We start from the raw sequence: 20,758 nt of genomic DNA, 5'->3' as shown, positions 1-20,758 counted from the left end.
TTGTTGTAGATTTTGGGATTATATTCATCAGGGATATTGTTCTGTAATTTTCTTTTCTTGTGCCTTCATTATCTGGCTTTGGTATCAGAGTAATGCTGACATAATAGAATGGGTTAGGATGTGTTCCCTCCTGTTCTATTTTTTGAAAGAGTTTGAGAAGCATCAGTGTTTAATCTTCTTTAAATGTTGGTAAAATTCAGCAGCAAAACCATCTAGTCCTGAGTTTTCTCTGTTGGGAGATTTTTAATTACTAATTAAATCTATTTACTTGTCATAGGTCTGTTGAGATTTCCTACTTCTTCTTGTGTGAGAGTAGGTAATTTGTATGTCCCAAGGATTTTGTCCATTTCATCCAGTATTTCTAATTTGTTGGCATACTATTCATTATATCCTCTTATAATCATTTTAAAAAATTTTTCTAGGGTTGGTAGTAATGTCCCTACTTTCATTTCTGTTTGTAGTTATTCATGTCCTCTCCCTCTTTTTCTTTGTCAGTCTGGCTAAAGTTATGTTGATTTTATTGATGTTTACACAAACCCAAATTTTGTATTTTGGTTTTGTTGATTCTATTCTTTTTTTAATTTTCTATTTCATTGTTGATATAGTAAGGATCTTTGGTCACAGACTGCATTCCGTGCTGGGATCCTCCAACTTCCTAAATAATATTTTTTCAAATTTGTACATATTGAGATTCCTTTTTGTGCTGTAAAGGTATATGGGTTTTGATGAGTAACTTTTTTTGTTCTTTTTCAATCATATTTTTATTGTAGAATATAACATATACTCTTCACCTGTCCAACCCTTTCCTTTCCCCCAACTCCTGGCAAACACTGATCTGTTTACCAAACCTATAGCTTTGCATTTTCCAGAATGTTATATAAATGGAATCATACATCATGTAGCCTTTCCAGACTGGCTTCTTTTACTTAGCAAAATGCATTTAAGAGTCACTTATATTTTCTCATGGCTTTGTAGTTCATTTCTTTCGAGCCAAGGTTCTGAGCTACCACAAGGGGAGAAGGCCCACCACATGGAGAATGGCAAAGATATGCCAGCCACCAAGAGTAGGAGTCCAAAAACCGCCGGCTGCATGCAGGTTAGAAACCCTACTTGAGGGGTAAATTAAGGACACCTCTGGGAAGCTTTACTTAGAGAAGAGGCCAGACCTCCTTTTTGAATTTCCACTGCAAGTGCAGATGGACCTTCTGCAATGTTTCTTTCCTAGTTGTTTTCCTGGTGGCTGTAGCAGATTCCCTCGTGGGGCTTGTATGTTTAGGCTGTGTTGATGAAATAATGATACCTGAAAACAATTTCATCAAACCAAGTTCCAGCTTTCCTGACAGCGTCTGAGTTGTACCAGCTTGCCAGCAAACTTCACGTGTTAAGGTGAACAATCCACATCTCTGTCTCCCACCTCAGAGGTCAGCAGGGTGAGGCACTGTGGGACGTCCATGGGCAGGGGCAACGTGTCCACGATGGTGATGGGGCAGTGCTGGGGGTGGATCTCTGGCCAGCAGGCCCTTCTTCAGCATGCAGGCCCGAAGACTGGAGCTCCTTGTCCTCTGAGCTGTCTTCTAGGTCTAGTGGGCAGCAGAGGTCTGAATCACAGGAGCTCAGGTCCCCACAGGTCACCTGTGGCACAGTGATGCGGGTAGGGCCATGCAGCTGGTTGAAATCTGGGCAGAAGAGTGGTCCAGCACGGGTTTGGCCAGGTCTGGCACGAAGCCCTCAGGGGGTTACAACCCTGACAGACAGCGAAGGCCTCAGTGCTGGAGTTCCAGCTGCTCCTGGGCTTGGCACGGACCACGGTAGAGAAGAAGACACACTGCTGGCTGTAGATCTGTGTCATGTCGTGGCCTTGGAATGGGCCTCCAGGCCTCCAGGCTTCAAAACATGTTAGTAACGTTCAGAGCAGGCAGGAGGAGCTCGGCCTGCATGTACTCATTGGCCTCATGGTGGCCAGTTACTCCGGGAGCCCCATCGCACACCACTGGGTCCACAGGGCAGCCTCAGAGTGCTGGGTGGTCCCCTGCACTGTGGACGGTAGGGTGATGGCCCCTGTATCTGTAACACGCCCAGCAGTGGAGCCACAGCCTGCTGGTCCATGGCCACCATGTGGCTGGAACCTGAGCTCCCAGTCTTCTGGCTCGATGCCCAGGTCACGCCTTGGAAGAGCTGGGATTTCTCATCGAGCTGCAGCAATTTGGAGACGCTCCAGGCACACCAGCCACTCTCCATGGCCAGGCAGTAGTAGACATTCCATCTGTCCTTCGATGTCCATCCCATCTCAGACCCTCTGTTTGTCCAGGGACTTCTGCTTATATAACAGGAAGAAGCTCGAGCTTGAGCCTTGGTGAAAGCCTCTGCCATAGACAATTTTATCTTCCAATAACATACTACTTCATTTGTAATATGGATTCCTTATAAAAGAATATTTTTATAAGGATAACTTTATCTTCCAATAACATGATACTACTTCATTTGTAATATGGATCCCTTATAAAAGAATATTCCCAATTCCTCCTTCCATCCCTTGTAACACTGCTGTCACTCATTTTACTTACCGATCTGCTATCATCTTTTACTATTATTGATTTGAAGAGTTATCTTTTTGATTAACAATAACAAAAAGAAAATATTTTATTTTACCTTTATTTATTCCTCCTCCAGTGCTCTTCTTTTCTTTTTGTAGATCCAAGTTTTTTACCTACACAGTTTTTCTTCTGCTGAAGAACTTCTTTTAACCTTTCCTGAAATGGCATCTGCTGTAGAAATTTCTCAGTTTTTGTTTGTCTTAGAAAGCCTTTATTTCTCCTTCACTTTTGAAGAAAAATTTCACTAGATATAGAATTCTAGATTGATGTTGTTTTTCTTTCAGCACTTTAAATATTTCACTCCACTTTCTTCCCGCTTGCATGGTTTCTGACAAGTCTGCTCTGATTCTTATCTTCGTTCTTGTATAGGTAAGATGTTTTGCTTCACTCCTCCTTGCTTCTTCCAAGATTTTCTTCTTGTCTTTGGTTTTCTGATGTGTGAATATGGTATACCTAGTTAAAGATTTTGGGAATTTAACTTGCTTGGTATTCTCTGAGCTTCCTGGATCTGTGGTTTGGTATCTGTTCCTGGTTTTGGAAACTTTTCTGTTATTACTACTTCAGATATTTCATTTGCTCTGTTCTGTCTTTCTTCTCCTCCTGGCTTTCCAGTTGTGCATGTTACATCTTTTGATGTTGTCCCACAGGTCTTAGATGTTCTGTTATCTTTTTTTTAAATTTTCATTCTTTTTTCTTCTTGCATTTCAGTTTGGAAAGTTTCTGTTGACATATCTTCAAGTACAGTGATTATTTCCTTGAGCACATCAAGTCTACTGATTAGCCCATCAAAGATTTTCATCATTTCTGTGTTTCTGATTTCTATAATTTCCTTTTCATTCCTCCTTCGAGTTGCCACCTCTCTATTTATACTACCCATCTTTTCTTTTCATTTGCGCACTAAACATAATAACCACAGTTATTTTAAATTCCATGTCTTATAACTCCCACATCTGTGTTGTATCTGAGTCTGGTTCTGTTGCTTGATTTGTGAGTGTGAGTTTTCTTGGCTTTTGGAATGCCTCATAATTTTTTTTGTATAAAGCAGGGCCTGTATTGGGAGTAGGCACTGATTGGGCTTTAATGTGAGGATTTATGTTAACCTGGCTAGGAATTGGACTGTGTTTAATGTTTGTTGTAGCCAGAGGTCCCAGAGGCTTCAACTTTCTCTGGTTTCGTTGTTTCTGTCTCCACTCTTGACTTTTGGCTTCTCTAGGTACTCCTCCTCAAAGAGTCTGTGTCCAGCAGCTCTTTCAGTTGTAATGCATGGTGATTCTCCTGGATCCCTGTTGGTGAAGTGGTAAGGTGTGGGCAAGGAAGAGCATTCTGTAATATTCTGGTGAAGTCTTATTGATTCAGTGGTCCTTTGTCTGAGGCTGTGACCTTGACCCTGGTGTAGAATTTTTCCTACTGCCCCAACACCCTTCCCAGGCATTCCCAATCCACCTCCTTGAAGCCCTGACTCCTGCTGATGGTGCTTTTGGTTTTATTCCCCTCTCTACCTCTGGTGAGACAGGAAATCTGCAGGGGACTGAAGTGGGGACGAATTCCCTTTCCCCAGCTGGGATGTTTCAGAACTGAGCTCTGGAAAAGCACTTTCCCCAGAAGACTCTTTTGTTGTAGAGAAGCTCTTCAAGTATTCCCCGGTGGTTAGTTGTTGCTTGCTCCTGCCAGAACTGTGAGAGTATTTTAATGGATTATTACCATGAGATCTGGTGTGGTTCCTAAAGTGAATGCCCATGAAAGTGTGGGCACCCCTCAGTGTGTGGCCCCAGGGGCTTCTCACTAGTTCATGCTCAGCCTCCAGCAATCCATGTGAGTGTTCCTGCTATTTCATGCTTCCAGCAGTCTGCTCCAGGTGACCAGATACTGGCGGCTGCATCTCTCTGTATGCATCTGTCTCTTAAGATTTGGGGATGATGGTTTGCCTTGTGGCCTCAGTTTTCTGATGGGTCCAAGAAAAGTCATTGATTTTCTGTTCATCCAGCTTTTTCTTGCACACATGGGAGTGATGTCCACAAGCTCCTTACATGTCAGAGCTGAAACCATAAATTGAATCTCCTCTTTTATGATCAAACATTTTATTTACTAACCTGATGAGTATTTGAGTGGCATAATAAGAAGCTGGCCTGGTTGCCACTCTTGGCATTTCAGCTGACCAATACCATCATTCTAGGAATCATCTAAATGTTACCCATAAATCTCTCTGAAAATGTCTTTGCTTTCTTTTCTCCTCACATTGAAAATATGTTTTTTTTTTTTTCCAATTTTACAAATACTGTTTTTTTTTCAATTTTACAAACACCACATTCACATGGGATGGAATTTTACACATTTGTGTTGGGAAGCCTATCACAAATCAGACAAAGCCAATTGTGATGAACTAAAATGTTAATTATTTTTGTAGTTATGGTCCTAAAGGTAGGAAGAATATGGAAAGAATTCAATCATAATAGAACTAAACATGGATTCATTGAGCCAAATCAAGTAGCACAGCAGCCTAATAAGGAGTGGCAGACTTTTTGAGTAGCCAAAAGAATTAGGCAATTAGTAACATGAATCTAGGGAACAGATCTCATTTCAGGAGCACTGATGTAGCAACCACAGAACAAGGTGGGCTCAAGTTCCAAAAGCAAGAATCCAGTCAGCGTCTCTAAATCGGCTTCTCTGATTGTTAAGGAACCTTTGTCTGCTGGGAAAATATCCCCAAACATGCTCAGAAAGCCACTCCCCAAAACTGTTTAGCACTTTTCCTCAGGAGATAAACATCTTTCCGCTTCAGAAAGATTTAGAATTAAGTAAAGAAATGTTTTAGAGAAAAAGCCCAACTCTTTTTATTATTATTATTATTATTAAATTCAGTTTTATTGAAATACATTCACACACCATACAATCATCCATGGTATACAATCCACTGTCCACAGTATGATAACACAGTTATGCGTTCATCACCACAATCTATCTCTGAACAGAAAAAGCCCAACTCTTACTATTTTTATGGTAAGAAATTTGTGCAGGTTAAGTGTTTTAATGTTTATGAGCTACATCATATTAATGCTTCCTATCAGATATGTGATTCTAACTTAAATGCATAATTAAATAATTGATTTAGACAGGTGATAGTTGACATTAAGTGGAACTCTTACTGAACTCAGACTCAGGAATGTGCCATTTAAGGATTATAAGAATAACCAAATTTATTTATGTTTAATTTGGTTGGTTTATAAAAGTTATTTGAGTGCCTGGCAAGCTTTTGTCAGTCATAAAATTGGAGTACTTAAAAAGGAAATCAAATATGTTTATCAATATAGCTTAATGTTCAGAGATGAAAAATGAAATAAGCTTATGAATGGTTCAACGCATCCTTCAAAAATTCCCTAAAAGTAATTGTCTAAATTTGCTAGATAAATACGTAGAATAATACATTTGTAAGTTGAACTGAAAATGAAAGTTAGGAATGGTTTTTGCATTTATACCCTTAATAAATGGCCATAGTAATTTTTAAAACCAAAGCAATATATTAAATATTTTTTTGCATTCTCAAACATACCTGAAGGTACAAAACAAACAAACAGAAACACCACAAAACACCCATAAGAAGGAAATAAAGGTCATCTAAAATTCAGCCACCCTGAGGCAATTACAAATACATTTTTTGACCATGCTTTTATGTCACTCTACATGTACACACACACACAGTTATGTAATTCCACATGTTTACATATAGGCTTATTAAATTATGGGTATTTCTGTCCATTTTCATTTTTCTATCCTTCTCCTCCCCATGAACACACCCCCTCTCATCCCCATTAATAACCTAGTGAATGTCCCTCCATATTTTCTCTCTAAACATATACTTCTATACACTCACACATGTGCATCATCTTTTGGTTATATTATTTGTGTGACAAAAGAGTATGTAGCAAGTACAGTTTTCTGCACATTACTTTTCTCACACAGCAATAGCCTGGGGAATTTTCAAGTGGCCTGGTATAGCTGCAATTTGTTTTTGTTTTTTTTTTCCCTATGGCTGTGTAATATTCCCTGAAAGTTAAGATGTCTCAAGGCTGTGCGAATGTCTGGCATCTGCTGGTTAAGGGTCATACACAACTCCCTGCCTCTGTCAACCTCGGCTGTTGTGTGACCCACTAAGTCCCCTCCCTGGTCCAATCTCAGCTCGCAGGCTGCACCTGCATTCTCTTTAATCAGAAAGCCCATGACTGCAAAATGCAGCATGGAACAGCCCTTGCACAAAGCCAACCTGCACAGCTAACAAACCCAAATGTGTCTGCACTCTATTAATTTCGTATTAGTCTAAAATACCTAATGGTTTAATTTTCCCTTTCCTGCCTGTAGTAATTTTTAGGATGTCTTAGTGTTAAGGCAAATTTAGGTTATCCTCCTAAGACCATGTAAGTTGTAAAGAGGGTGGGCTTTGAAGCCACGCAGCCCTGATGTCAACTCCAGTCTCTGCTCTGGTGCTGTGTGTCTTTAGGCAAGTTGCTTAACACCTCTGAGCTGCAGTTCCTCCATCTATAAAATGGAGCTGATGCTCATGTCTACTTCAGATACTGATGAAAGGATTAAATGAGATTACATATGCAAAGTACTTAGCCTTGGGCCTGGCCATTAAGACGTAATTTATAAATGTTAGCTATTAAATGCTTTTAAATACTTGGTACCTTTGAAACAAGATGTGAATGATATTTGAACTTTCAGAAAATAAGGCTGTTGTGGGTTAAATCGTGTTCTCCCAAAAGATATGTTTGAGTCCTAGCCCCTGTTGTCTGTGAATCAAGTTAAGATGAGGGCATTTTGGATTGGGGTGGACCCCAAGCCCAGTGACTGGTGTGATTCTGAGAGGAGGGAAAATTGGACACAGAGGTGGAGACACACAGAGAGAAGACAGAGGCACAGACTGGAGTGACACAGCCACAAGCCTGGGACACCTGTGACCATCGGAAGCTGGAAGAGGCAATGAAGGGTTTTGCCCTAGACCCTTCAGAGAGAGCCTGGCACTGCCAATGTCTTGATTTGGGACGTCTGGGCTCCAGAACTGAGAGAATAAATTTGTGTTGTTTTAAGTTACCCAGTTTGTGGTATCTTGGAATTTCATACAATGGCAGATGAGAACTTCTGCGAACATCCTAACTCCCGTCTGTTGTGGTCTTGGCATGTCAATGTCCTGTTTCTCCGCCGCCCCTTGCTGCTCTCTGATGCTCTTCTCGATTCTGTTCCACTGTCTTCCTCTTCCCTTGTCTTTCTCTAAACACCTGGGTTCTACCACCCCTTCCTAGTGTATACAAATGCTTTAAGTTGGCAGGTTTTGTTTCCACTTTTTACGTGACACACCCTCACATATCCTGAACGATACACCTGGGTTGCTTTCCCTAAGGTAGAATGTGAGTAGACGGTGCATCTATGAAGCCCAGGGATGGAGGCAGGTCCTGGACCCAGAGAGCTGGTCTAGATTGACTTAGGTTTCCTCCACTCTCAAATAAGAGGTTTTTATTTCCCCTTTATTAGAGGAGTTATGGGTTTACAGAACCATCGTGCATAAGACAGAGGATCCCCCTATACCACCAACACCCTGCATTGGTGTGGAACATTTGTTACACTTGATGATAGCACATTTTTAAATTGTACTATTAATTAAAGTCCATGGTTTAACTTAGGGTTTACTGTGTAGTGTAGTTCTATGGATTATTTTTAAACTTTTTTTCTGTTACCATATATACAATCTAACATTTCCCCTTTTAATCATATCCAGATATATATCTCAGCATTGTTAATTGCATTCACAATGTTGTGCTACCATCACCACCATCCATTGCCCAAACATTTCCACCATTCCAAATAGGAAACCTATATATATATTTTTGTTAAGATTTATTCACACACTGTACAATCATCCAAATTATACAATCAGTTGATCACATTACCGTCATATAGTTGTTCATTCGTCATCCCAATCTATTTTTGAACATTTTCCTTGTACCAGAAAAAGTGAAAATAAGAATAAAAAAAAAAAAGAGTAAAAAAGGAACATCCAAATTGTCCCCCCCCGCCCTATTTTTCCTTTAGTTTTTTGCCCCCATTTGTCTACTCATCCATCCATACACTGGATAAAGGGGAGTGTGATCCACAAGGCTTTCACAACCACATTGTCACCCCTCATAAGCTATGTTGTAATACAGTCATCTTTAAGATTCAAGGCTACTGGGTTGTAGTTTGATAGTTTCAGGTATTTACTACTAGCTATTCCAATTCATTAAAACCTAAAATGGGTTATCTATATAGTGTATAAGAATATCCACCAGAGTGACCTCTCGACTCCTTTTGGAATCTCTCAGCCACTGAAACTTTATTTCATTTCATTTCACATCCCCCTTTTGGTCAACAAGATGTTCTCCATGCCAGGTTCAGATTCCTCCCCGGGAGTCATATCCCACATTGCCAGGGATATTTATACCCCTGGGTGGCAGTTGCCACGTAGGGGGGAGGGAAGTGATTTCACCCACCAAGTTGGCTTAGCTAGAGAGAGAGGGCCACATCTGAGCAACAAAGTGGGATTCAGGGGGAGAGTCTTAGGCACAATTATAAGCAGGCCTAGCCTCTCCTTTGCAGTAACAGGCTTCTGAAGGGCAAGTACCATGATAGAGGGTTTGGTACATCAACCCGCCAGTCCTCAATGTTTGTGAGAACATCAGCAACCATCCAGGTGAGGAAGCTCAACACCTCTGAATTCTCCCCCAGCTCCTCAGGGGGGCTCTGCATATTTTTTTTTCATTTTTTTTTTTTAAATTAACTTTATCAAGAAATTAAAGAAAACAGACAATAAAAAAAACATTTCAAACAAAACCAAAACAAAGGAAAAAAAAAAACAACCTAAAATAACTACATTACCTCCAACATGTTCCTCCTCTACCCCAAGAAAATATACAGACTATAACCCAGGAAAGGAATAAGAAAAACAGCTAATCGAAGATAACTGCAATTCTGTGAACTTGTTCCTACCACACCCACCAGAAATTAACAAACCATAGTCATTCCTGGGTATTCCCAGAATGTTAAATTTACCCACCATAACTTATCTGCTCTTATTAGATTATTGCTCCCCCTTCACTAATTGCTATCTATCACTAGGTCCCCTACATTCTACATTATAAACCATTTATTTTACATTTTTCAATGTTCACATTAGTGGTAACATATACTATTTCTCTTTTTGTGCCTGGTTTATGTCACTCAGCATTATGTCTTCAGGGTTCATCCATGTTGTCATATGTTTCACGAGATCGTTCCTTCTTACTGCTGTGTAGTATTCCATCGTGTGTATATACCACATTTTATTTATCCACTCATCTGTTGAAGGACATTTGGGTTGTTTCCATCTCTTGGCAATTGTGAATAATGCTGCTATGAACATTGGCGTGCAGATATCTGTTCGTGTCACTGCTTTCAGGTCTTCCGGGTATATACCGAGAAGTGCAATCGCTGGATCGAAGGGTATCTCTATATCTAGTTTTCTAAGGAAGTGCCAGACTGACTTCCAGAGTGGCTGAACCATTATACAGTCCCACCAACAATGAATAAGAGTTCCAATTTCCCCACAACCTCTCCAGCATTTGTAGTTTCCTGTTTGCTTAATGGCAGCCATTCTAATTGGTGTTAGATGGTATCTCATTGTGGTCTTAATTTGCAACTCCCTAATAGCTAGTGAAGCTGAACATTTTTTCATGAGTTTTTGGCCATTTGTATTTCCTCTTCAGAGAACTGTCTTTTCACATCTTTTGTCCATATTATAATTGGGCTGTCTGTACTACTGTCGTTGAGTTGTAGGATTTCTTTATATATGCAAGATATCAGTCTTTTGTCAGATGCATGGTTTCCAAAAGTTTTTCCCATTGAGTTGGCTGCCTCTTCACCTTTTTGAAAAATTCCTCTGAGGTACAGAAACTTCTAAGTTTAAGGAGGTCTCATTTATCTATTTTTTCTTTTGTTGCTTGTGCTTCGGGTGTAAGGTCTAGGAAATGGCCGCCTAATACAAGGTCTTGAAGATGTTTCCCTACATTCTCTTCTAGGAGGTTTATGGTACTGTCTCTTATGCTGAGGTCTTTAACCCATTTTGAGTTAATTTTTGTGTAGGGTGTGAGGTAGGGGTCCTCTTTCATTCTTTTGGATATGGATATCCAGCTCTCCCAGCCCCATTTGTGGAAGAGACTGTTGTGTCCCAGTTCAGTGGCTTTGGAGGCCTCATCAAAGATCAGTCAACTGTAGATCTGGGGGTCTATCTCCGAATTCTCAAGTTGATTCCATTATCAATATGTCTATCTTTGTGCCAGTACCATGCTGTTTTGACTACTGTGGCTTATAATAAGCTTCAAAGTCAGGGAGTGTAAGTCCTCCCGCTTTGCTTTTCTTTTTTAGAATGTTTTTAGAAATTCGAGGCATCTTCCCTTTCCAAATAAATTTGATTACTAGCTTTTCCAAGTCTGCAAAGTAGGTTGTTGGAATTTTGATAGGAATGTTTTGAATCTGTACATGAATTTGGGTAGAATTGACATTTTAATGACATTTAGCCATCCTGTCTAGGAACACGGAATATTTTTCCATCTTTTTAGGTCCCTTTTTATTTCTTTAGTAAAGTTATGTAGTTTTCTTTGTATAGGTCTTTTACAGCTTTGTTTAAGTTTATTCCTAGGTACTTGATTTTTTTAGTTGCTATTGAAAATGGTATCTTTTTCTTGAGTGTCTCTTCAGTTCAGTCATTTCTAGTGTATAGGAACATTACTGACTTATGTGCATTAATCTTGTATCCTGCTACTTTGCTAAATTTGTTTATTAGCTCTGGTAGCTGTGTCATTGATTTCCTGTGGTTTTCCAGATATAAGATCATATCATCTGCAAACAATGACAGTTTTACTTCTTCCTTTCCAATTTGGATGCCTTTTATTTCTTTGTCTTGCCAGATTGCCCTGGCTAGCACTTTCCGCACAATGTTGAATAACAGTGGTGACAGTGGGCATCTTTGTCTCATTCCTGATCTTAGAGGGAAGGCTTTCAGTCTCTCACCATTGAGTACTATGCTGGCTGTGGGTTTTTCATATATACTCTTTATCATATTGAGGAAGTTTCCTTCAATTCCTACCTTTTGAAGTGTGTTTATCAAGAAGGGATGTTGGATTTTGTTGAATGCTTTTTCAGCATCTATTGAGATGATCACTTGATTTTTCTCTTTTGATTTGTTAATGTGTTGTAATACACTGATTGATTTTCTTATGTTGATCCATCCTTGCATGCCTGGGATGAACTCCACTTGGTCATGGTGTATGATTTTTTTAATGTGTCTTTGGATTTGATTTGCAAGTATTTTGTTGAGAATTTTTGCATTAGGGAAATTGGCCTGTAGTTTTCTTTCTTGTAGCATCTTTACCTGGCTTTGGTATTAGAGTGATGTTAGCTTCATAAAATGTGTTAGGTAGTGTTCCATTTTTTTTGATGTTTTGAAAGAGTTTAAGGAAGACTGGTGTCAGTTCTTTTAGGAAAGTTTGGTAGAATTGCCCTGTGAAGCCATCTGGCCCTGAGCATTTATTTGTGGGAAGCTTTTTGATGACTGATTGGATGTCTTTGCTTGTGATTGGTTGGTTGAGGTCTTCTGTTTCTCCTCTGGTCAGTCTGGGTTGTTCATGTATTTCCAGGAAATTTTCCATTTCCTCTACATTATCCAGTTTTCTGGCATAAAGTTGTTCATAGTATCCTCTTATAATTTTTTTAAATTTCTTCAGCATTTGCAGTAATGTCATGTCTCTCACTCATTATTTTGTTTATTTGGGTCTTCTCTCTTTTTAATTTTGTCGGTCTAGCTAGGGGCTTGTCAGTCTTGTTGATCTTCTCAAAGAACCAACTTTTGGTGTTATTTATTCTCTGTTTTTTTTTTTTTTTTTTTTTTTTTTTTTTTTTTCTCTATGTCATTTATTTCTGCTTTAATCCTTGTTATGTCTTTTCTTCTACTTGGTTTAGGATTAGTTTGCTACTCATTTTCTAGCTTCTTCAGTTGCTCTGTTAGTTCTTTGGTTTTATCTTTCTTCCTTTTTAATGTATGCATTTAGAGCTATAAATTTCCCCCTCAGTACCACTTTTGCTGCTTCCCATTGGTTTTGATGTGTTGTGTTCTCATTTTCATTCGTCTCTATATATTTAGCAATTTCTCTTGCTATTTCTTCTTTAATCCACTGATTCTTTAGGAGTGTGTTGTTTAACCTTCAGGTATTTTTGAGTTTTCTAAGTCTCTGATGGTTATTGACTTCTAATTGTATTCCATTGTGATCAGAGAATGTGCTTTGAATAATTTTAAATTTTTTAAATTTGTTGAGGCTTGTTTTATGGCCTGGCATATGATCTATTCTGGAGAAAGTTCCATGAGCAATAGAGAAGAATGTGTATCCTGGTGATTTGGGATTTAATGTTCTATGTATGTTTCTTAAATCAGATTCATTTATCAGACTGTATATGTTTCAATTTCCTTATTGGTCTTCTGTCTGGTTGATCTATCTGTAGGAGAGAGTAATGTATTGAAGTCTCCCACAATTATTGTGGAAACATCTATTGCTTCCTTTAGTTTTGCCAGTGTTTGTCTCATGTATTTTGGGGCACCTTGATTGGGTGCATAAACATTTATGATTGTTATTTCTTCTTGTTGAATTGTACCTTTTATTAGTATGTAGTGCCCTTCTTTGTCTCTCATAACATCCTTAAATTTAAAGTCTATTTTATCTGAGATTAATATTGCTACTCCTGCTTTCTTTTGGCTGTAGCTTGCAGGAAATATTTTTTCCATCTTTTCACTTTCAATTTATTTGTGCCCCTGTGTCTAAGATGAGTTTCTTGTATGCAGCATATTGATGGTTCATATTTTTTAATCCATTCTGCCAATCTATATCTCTTAATTGGAGAGTTTAATCCATTTACATTCAATGTTATTACTGTGTAGGCATTTCTTGAATCAGCCATCCTATTCTTTGGTTTATGTTTGTCAGATACATTCTTCCCCTCTCTCTGTTAATGTCCTTTAATGCACCCTTACTGAATCTCTTTAGTTCTGATCCTTTCTCCATACTCTCTCTCCTTTCTTTGTTTCTCTGTCAGTAGGGCTCCCTTTAGTATCTCAAGTAGGGCAGGTCTCTTGTTAGCAAATTCTCTCAGCATTTGTTTGTCTGTGAAAAATTTAAGCTCTCCCTCAAAATTGAAGGAGAGCTTTGCTGGATAAAGTATTCTTGGTTGGAAATTTTACTCTCTCAGAATTTTAAATATGTCATGCCACTGCCTTCTTGCCTCCATGGTGGCCACTGAGTGGCCACTGCTTAGCTTTGTGTTGTTTCCTTTGTATGTGGTGAATTGCTTCTCTCTTGCTGCTTTCAGAACTTGCTTCTTCTCTTCAGCACTTGACAATCTGATCAGAATATGTCTTGGAGTGGGTTTACTTGGATTTATTCTGTTTGGAATTCATTGGACATCTATGCTTTGTGTATTTATGTTGTGTAGAAGATTTGAGAAGTTTTCCCCAACGATTTCTTTGAATACTCTTTCTAGACATTTACCCTTTTCTTCCCCTCCTGGAACACCAATGATACTTATATTTGTGTGCTTTATGATGTCCATAATATCCCTGAGATCCATTTTGATTTTTTCCCCATTCTTTCTTTTGTTCTTTCACTTTCCATTCTGTCCTCTTCGAGCTCGCTGATTCACTGCTCAGCTTCCTCTAATCTAGTACTGTGAAAATCCAGAGTCTTTTTAATTTGATTGACAGTATCTTTTATTTCCATAAGATCATCTATTTTTTTATCTACTCTTGCAAATTCTTCTTTATGATTTACTAGGGTCTTCTTCATGTCCTTTATATCCTGTGCCATGATCTCATTGTTTGCCAAAAGTTCTTTGATTAATTGCTCCAAGTACTGTGTCTCCTCTGATCTTTTGATTTGGGATTTTGGGTTTGGGTTATCCATATCTTCTGGTTTCTTCATATGCTTTTAAATTTTCTGTTGTTTTTGACCTCTTGGCACTTGCTTATCTTGATAGATTTCTTTTATGATATGCAGGCTTACTGAACAATTATTTCTGACTTGTCAGAGCTACAGCTTGGTGCAGTGCACTTTCTCTAACTAACCAGCAGTTAGTGGCCGTGAGCCACCTATTCCCCTCCAGCCATTTCTTCCAAACTTTGTCTCTGTGGTGAGGGGGGTCTGAATTTTGTCGGGGTACAATTGGTGCACCAAATATCCATGTGTAGTTGGTGCTGCCCACCCTGAATGTAGGGGGCATGGGGTCTGAGTGGTTAGGAAGGGAGGGTGGCTTTAATAATCAAATCTCTCAGGTGTTCCTGGAGACTTAAAGCTGTTGTATGAGTCCAGACCTTTGGTTCAGTCTCGCCAAAGTTTGTTTCTGCTGTGGACCCACAAGTACCTCGTATTGGTGTATGGTCCCTGGGACTTCCACACAGGTCCCTCTTCCAAGTCGTGCCCTCCCAGGGCCTCCACTTAGGGAAGACTGTGCTACGTCACAGGTGAGCACAGACTCCAAGGGAAGCTCTGAGCCATGGGGCCATGCAGGGGTAGTACCAGGATGCTGAAAAGATGGCTGTATGGGGCATGGCAATTTTCCCCCCTTCATGGACCTCCACTTTCCTAGCTCCAGGACCATTAGCTGTGGGTGTGCGAGAGGTTATTGCCCACACCAGATACTGAGGTGTGTGCATGGGTTGTGGGTTGCATTTCCCACCACGCTGTACTGCGTGACTCTTGCTGCCAGATCTGCAGCAGCTTTTGGGTTTTTAAACTAATCTGTCTCCAAATGCCAACCCCTGGTTTCTCCTGACTGCAGAGTGACTGCCGGTTCTCCAGCAGGCTGACTCACTCGTTTCTGAATGCAGACTCTCGGTTTCACCAAGTGCACGGTGCCTGTGGATTTAGCAGACTTTGTCCAGCCAGTGCATTGCTGGAACTGGTGTTCTGGAGCACTTTTTGTCTTTTATCTAGTATTTTTCACGGAGACATTTTTGTGCCCTGTCTCTCCAAATCTGCCATCTTCCTCCCTCAGAAACCTATGTATTTTAAGCCTTAACTTCCCATTCCCTATCCCCATCCTCCCCTCTGATAACTTATATTCTAGATTCTGACTCTATGAATTTGTTTATTCTAATTGTTTCATATCAGTGAGATTATACAATATTTGTTCTTTTGTGTCTGACCTATTTCACTCAACATGGTATCTTCAAGGTTCATCCATGTTTTCACATATATCAGGACTTCGTTCCTTTTTACAGCTGAATAATATTCTATTGTATGCATATACCACTTTTTATTTATCCATTCATAGTTGATGGACACTTTGGTTGCTTCCATCTTTTGGCAACTGGGAATAATGCTGCTATGAACATCGAAATGCAAGTATCTGTTTGAGCCCCTGCTTTCAATTCTTTTGGGTATATACCCAGTAATGGGAATGCTGGGTCATTTGGTAGTTCTAAACTTAGCATTCTGAGGAACTGCTAAACTGTCTTCCACAGCAGCTTCACCATTTCACATTGCCACCAGCAATGAATGAGTGGTCAATTTTTTCCGCATCCTCTCCAACACTTGTTATTTTTAATAGCAGCCATTCTAATGGGTGTGAAGTGGTATTGCATTGTGGTTTTGAGTTGCATTTCCCTGATGGCTAATGATTTTGAGGATCTTCTCATGTGCCCTCTGGCCATTTGTATATCTTCTTTGGAGAGATATCTGTTGAAGTTTTTTGCCCATTTTAAATTGGGTTGTTTGTCTTTTCATTTTTTAAATTGAAGGATTTCTTTATATATACTGGATATTAATCTTGTATTGAATATAAGGTTTCCAAAGATTTTCTCCCACTGTGTAGATTGTCTTTTTACTTTCATGATAAAGTCTTTTAGGACCAAAAGTTTTTATTTTGATGAGGTCCCATCTATCTATGTTATCTTTTGTTGCTTGTGCTTTGGGTGTAAGGTCTAAGAAATCACTGCCTAACACAAGGTCCAGAAGATGCTTCCCTACATTTTCTTCTAGGACTTGGGTAGTTCCAGCTCTTAGACTTAAGTCTTTGATCCATTTTGAGTTGGTTTTTGTATATGATATAAGTGAGGGCATCTCCTTTTTTTTATTTTCAAAGGGAGATCCAGTTTTCCCAGTACCATTTGTGGAAGAGACTATTTTTTTGCCAATTAAGTAGTCTTTGCCACCTAGTCAAAAATCAGGTGGCCAAAAAATGTGAGGGCTGATTTCTGAACTCACAATTCCATTTTATTGGTCTGTGTGATGGATAGGTTCATGTGTCAACTTGGCCAGGTGATGGTACCCAGGTGTCTGGACAAGCAAGCACTGGCCTGTTACTGCAAGGACATTTGTGGCTGGTTAACAAACCAGAAGACTGGTTTATTAAATCATCAGTTAATTGGCTGCAGCTGTGACTGATTACATCAACAAAGGGTATGTCTTCCACAATGAGAGAATTCAATCAGCTGTATTTAATCCAATCAGTTGAACACTTTTAAGTGAGGCAGATAGAGGATCTTCACTTCTTCGGCTAGCCAGTGAAGTGTTTCCTGGGGAGTTCATCAAAGCTGGCAGTTTGTTTCCTGAGGAGTTCATCGAACATCTACATTGGAGTTGCCAGTTTCCTGCCTGCCCTATGGAATTTGGACTCATGCATTCCCACAGTTGTGAAAGACACTTTTATAAAATCTTATATTTATAGATACCTCTTATTGATTCTGTTTTCCTAGAGAACCCTAACTAATACAACTTGGTACCGGGAGTGGTTCTTGAGAAACAGTCATAAAATGGGTTTTTACAATTGGTTCTCTACTCTGATTAGCTTCAAAGGCACTAATGACTCCATTTCCAATAATCAAGATGGCACTGACAGTGTGAGTTGGCAATGGAGATACATAAAATATCACCATTTGATTCTCCTAATCATATGCTTGTATGAAGCAAGACTCTGGGTGACAGTGTTTTTGACACCTTTACAGAGATTTTCAGAATTAAGAGGTATAATGATGCTGACTGGTTGCTCTTAGATATGTTGGATAAAGTTATAAGAGAAAGGGATGAACTGAAGGCTTCATATCTGAAACTTAAGTACCATATGACAGATGTAAAGGTTTCCAAGTGTGCCCTGAAAAAAAGTCTTATTTCCTGGGGCCAAACACTTGAGATTTCTGAAAACCAGACCCAGAGTCTCATTGTGCAAGTAGCAGATTTACAACATAATCTAAAATCTCAACCTCACAGAGTGTCTGTTGTTAAAGTAAAGGCATTGATTGGAAAAGAATGAGATCCTGAAACTTGGGATGGGGACATATGAATTGATAATAATGGCAGTGAGGGCACTGGAACCCTGGATTCTGCTGAATCTTTGTTAGATATACCTGTAGTGGCCTGTCCTGAGGAAACAGACCCCCTATCTCCAGTCTGCCCTGAAGAGACAGCTACACAACAGCCTGTTTTGAGGAAACAGTTTCTTAAACTCCAGTCTGCCCTGAGAAGCCTGCCATCCAGCCTCCACCTAAATAGATTAACCCTTTAGTGCCTGCTAAACCTGAAATCAACTCCCCTAAAGGAAGCAGCCCTCATTACTCTGTCTGGAGAGATTAATTCTGTTTCATGAGACAAAACTGCAACAGAATGTTCTGAAGTAAAAGGCTTGAGGGATACTTCTAATTTTTTCCGTGACCCACCCCCACACCAGTCTTTGCTTCATGACCTACAACAGGCCCCAAAGGGTGAGGTACAAAGTATGACCGATGAGGAAGTATGCTATACACCAAAAGAACTGTATGAGTTTTCCAACTTATACGGACAGAAATCAGGGGAGTATGTGTGGGAATGGATATTAAGAGTGTGGGATAATGGTGGAAGGAATATAAAGTTGGATCATGCTGAAGTTACTGATATGGGGCCACTAAGCAGAGATTCTGCATTCAGTGTTGTAGCTTGAGGGGTTAGAAAGGGCATTAACAGATTGTTTAGGTGACTGGCTAAAACATGGATAAAAAGGTGGCTGACATTACCTGAGGTCGAAATGCCAGAACTGCTCTGGTATAATGTAGATGAGGGGATTCAAAGGCTTAGAGAGATGGGAATGTTAGAGTGGATTTATCATGGAAGAGCTGCTCACACACCCCTGGAATGTCCAGAGAATACACCTTTTACCATGAGTGTGAGGAATAAATTTGTGAGACTAGCTCAATCATCCCTGAAGAGCTCTGTAGTCATCCTTCTCTGTAGGTCAGATATTACTGTGGGACCCACTGTCACTGAGCTGGAATCCTTAAACACAATGGGGATAATTGGATCCCAAGTTGGCAGAAACCAGGTGGCAGCAGTTAATCATCAAAGACAAGGCAGGTATGGCTACTATAATGGAAAACAGGCTCAAAGCAGCAATCAAGATAATCTGACTCGCAGAGACTTATGGCATTGGCTAATAGATCATGGAGTACCTAGAAATAAAATAGGTGGGCAGTCTACTAAATTGTTGTTTGAATTGTATAAGCAGAAAAATTTGAGGTCAAGTGAACAAAAATCTACCTTGAATTACAAAAACAGAATCATGGCCCCTTAATCAATTCCCTGACTTGAGAGAGTTTAAGATCCAGAGCCTCTTGAATAAGTGGAAGGTCAGGTACCCTTGGGGAAAGACCCTGTTACACTGGGAAAAATTTATACTGTTAATCTTCCTCCCAGCCTTCCCTAGGGGCACCTACAGCCTTTTACCAGGCTAACTGTGCATTGGGGAAAAGGAAATGATAAGATATTTTGGGGATTATTAGGCACTGGTTCAGAAGTGACATTAATACCAGGAGACCCAAAACGTCACTCTGGTCCACCACTCAGAGTTGGGGCTTACAAGGGTCAGGTGACTGATGGAGTTTTAGCTCAGGTTCATCTCACAGTGGGTCCAGTATGTCCCCAGATCCATTCTGTGGTTATCTCCCCAGTTCCAGAATGTTTAATTGGAATAGACATACTCAGTTACTGGCAGAATCCCCACACTGGTTCCCTGACTCATGGAGTGAGGTCTGTTATGGTGGGAAAGGCCAAATGGAAGCTGCTAGAACTGCCCTTGCCTAGCAGAATAGCAAACCAGAAGCAATACCAGTTTCCTGGAGGTATTGCAGAGATTAATGCCACTCAGGGACTTGAAGGATGCGGGGGTGGTGATTCTCAACACATCCCCATTCAATTCTCCTATTTGGCCTGTGTAGAAACCAGATGTGTCTTGGAGGATGACAGTGGATTATCATAAGCTGCTCCAATGGCAGCTGCTCTTCCTGATGTGGTATCATTGCTTCAGCAAATCAACACATCCCCTGATACCTGGTATGCAGCTATTGATCTGACAAATATTTTTTTCTCAATAGCTGTTAGTAAGGACCACCAGAAACAGTTTTCATTCAGCTGTCAAGGCAAGCAGTATACCTTCACTGTGCTACCTCAGGGGTATAACAACTCTCCAGCCCTATGTCATATATTGTCTGCAGGAATCTTCATTGTTTCTCCCTCCCACAAGACATCACACTGGTCCATTATATTGATGGTATCATGTTGATTGGATCTAGTGAGCAAGAAGTAGCAACTGCTGTAGACTTATTGGTAAGGCATTTGTGTCAGAGGATGGGAGATAAATCCAACAAATACAGGGGACTTCCACCTCAGTAAAATTTCTAGATGTCCGGTAGTGTGGGGCATGTTGAGATATCCGTTCTAAGGTGAAGGATAAGCCATTGCATCTGGCCCCTCCTACAACCAAAAAGGTGGCACGATGCCTAGTTGGCCACTTTGGATTTTGGAGACAACATGTTTTTCATTTGAGTGTGCTACTCTGGCCTATTTACTGAGTGACCAGAAAACTTCTAGTTTTGAGTGGGGACCGGAAGAAGATGAAGGTCTGTAACAGGTCCAGGCTGCTTTGCAAGCTCTCTGCCACTTGGACTGTATGATCCAGCTGATCCAATGGTTCTGGAAGTGTCAGTGGCAAACAGAGCTGCTGTTTGGGGACTTTGGCAGGATCCTATAGGAGAATCACAACACAGGGCCATAGGATTTTGGAGTAAGGCCTTACCATCCTCTGCAGATAATACT

At 40.1% G+C, this 20,758-nt stretch overlaps 1 protein-coding gene and 1 pseudogene across 2 annotated transcripts in view; both read right to left on the bottom strand.

Moving 5' to 3' along the window:
• The window catches only part of DSCAM (DS cell adhesion molecule), an 834,563-nt gene that overhangs the window by 206,492 nt on the left and 607,313 nt on the right, over nucleotides 1-20,758 (bottom strand). The window lies entirely within an intron of this gene.
• On the bottom strand, nucleotides 1,382-2,286 carry LOC119530416 (annotated as a pseudogene).

This window comes from Choloepus didactylus, chromosome 1 (genome assembly GCF_015220235.1).
Source record: "Choloepus didactylus isolate mChoDid1 chromosome 1, mChoDid1.pri, whole genome shotgun sequence".
Taxonomy (NCBI): domain Eukaryota; kingdom Metazoa; phylum Chordata; class Mammalia; order Pilosa; family Megalonychidae; genus Choloepus; species Choloepus didactylus.
This window is presented reverse-complemented; position numbering and strand designations above follow the sequence as displayed.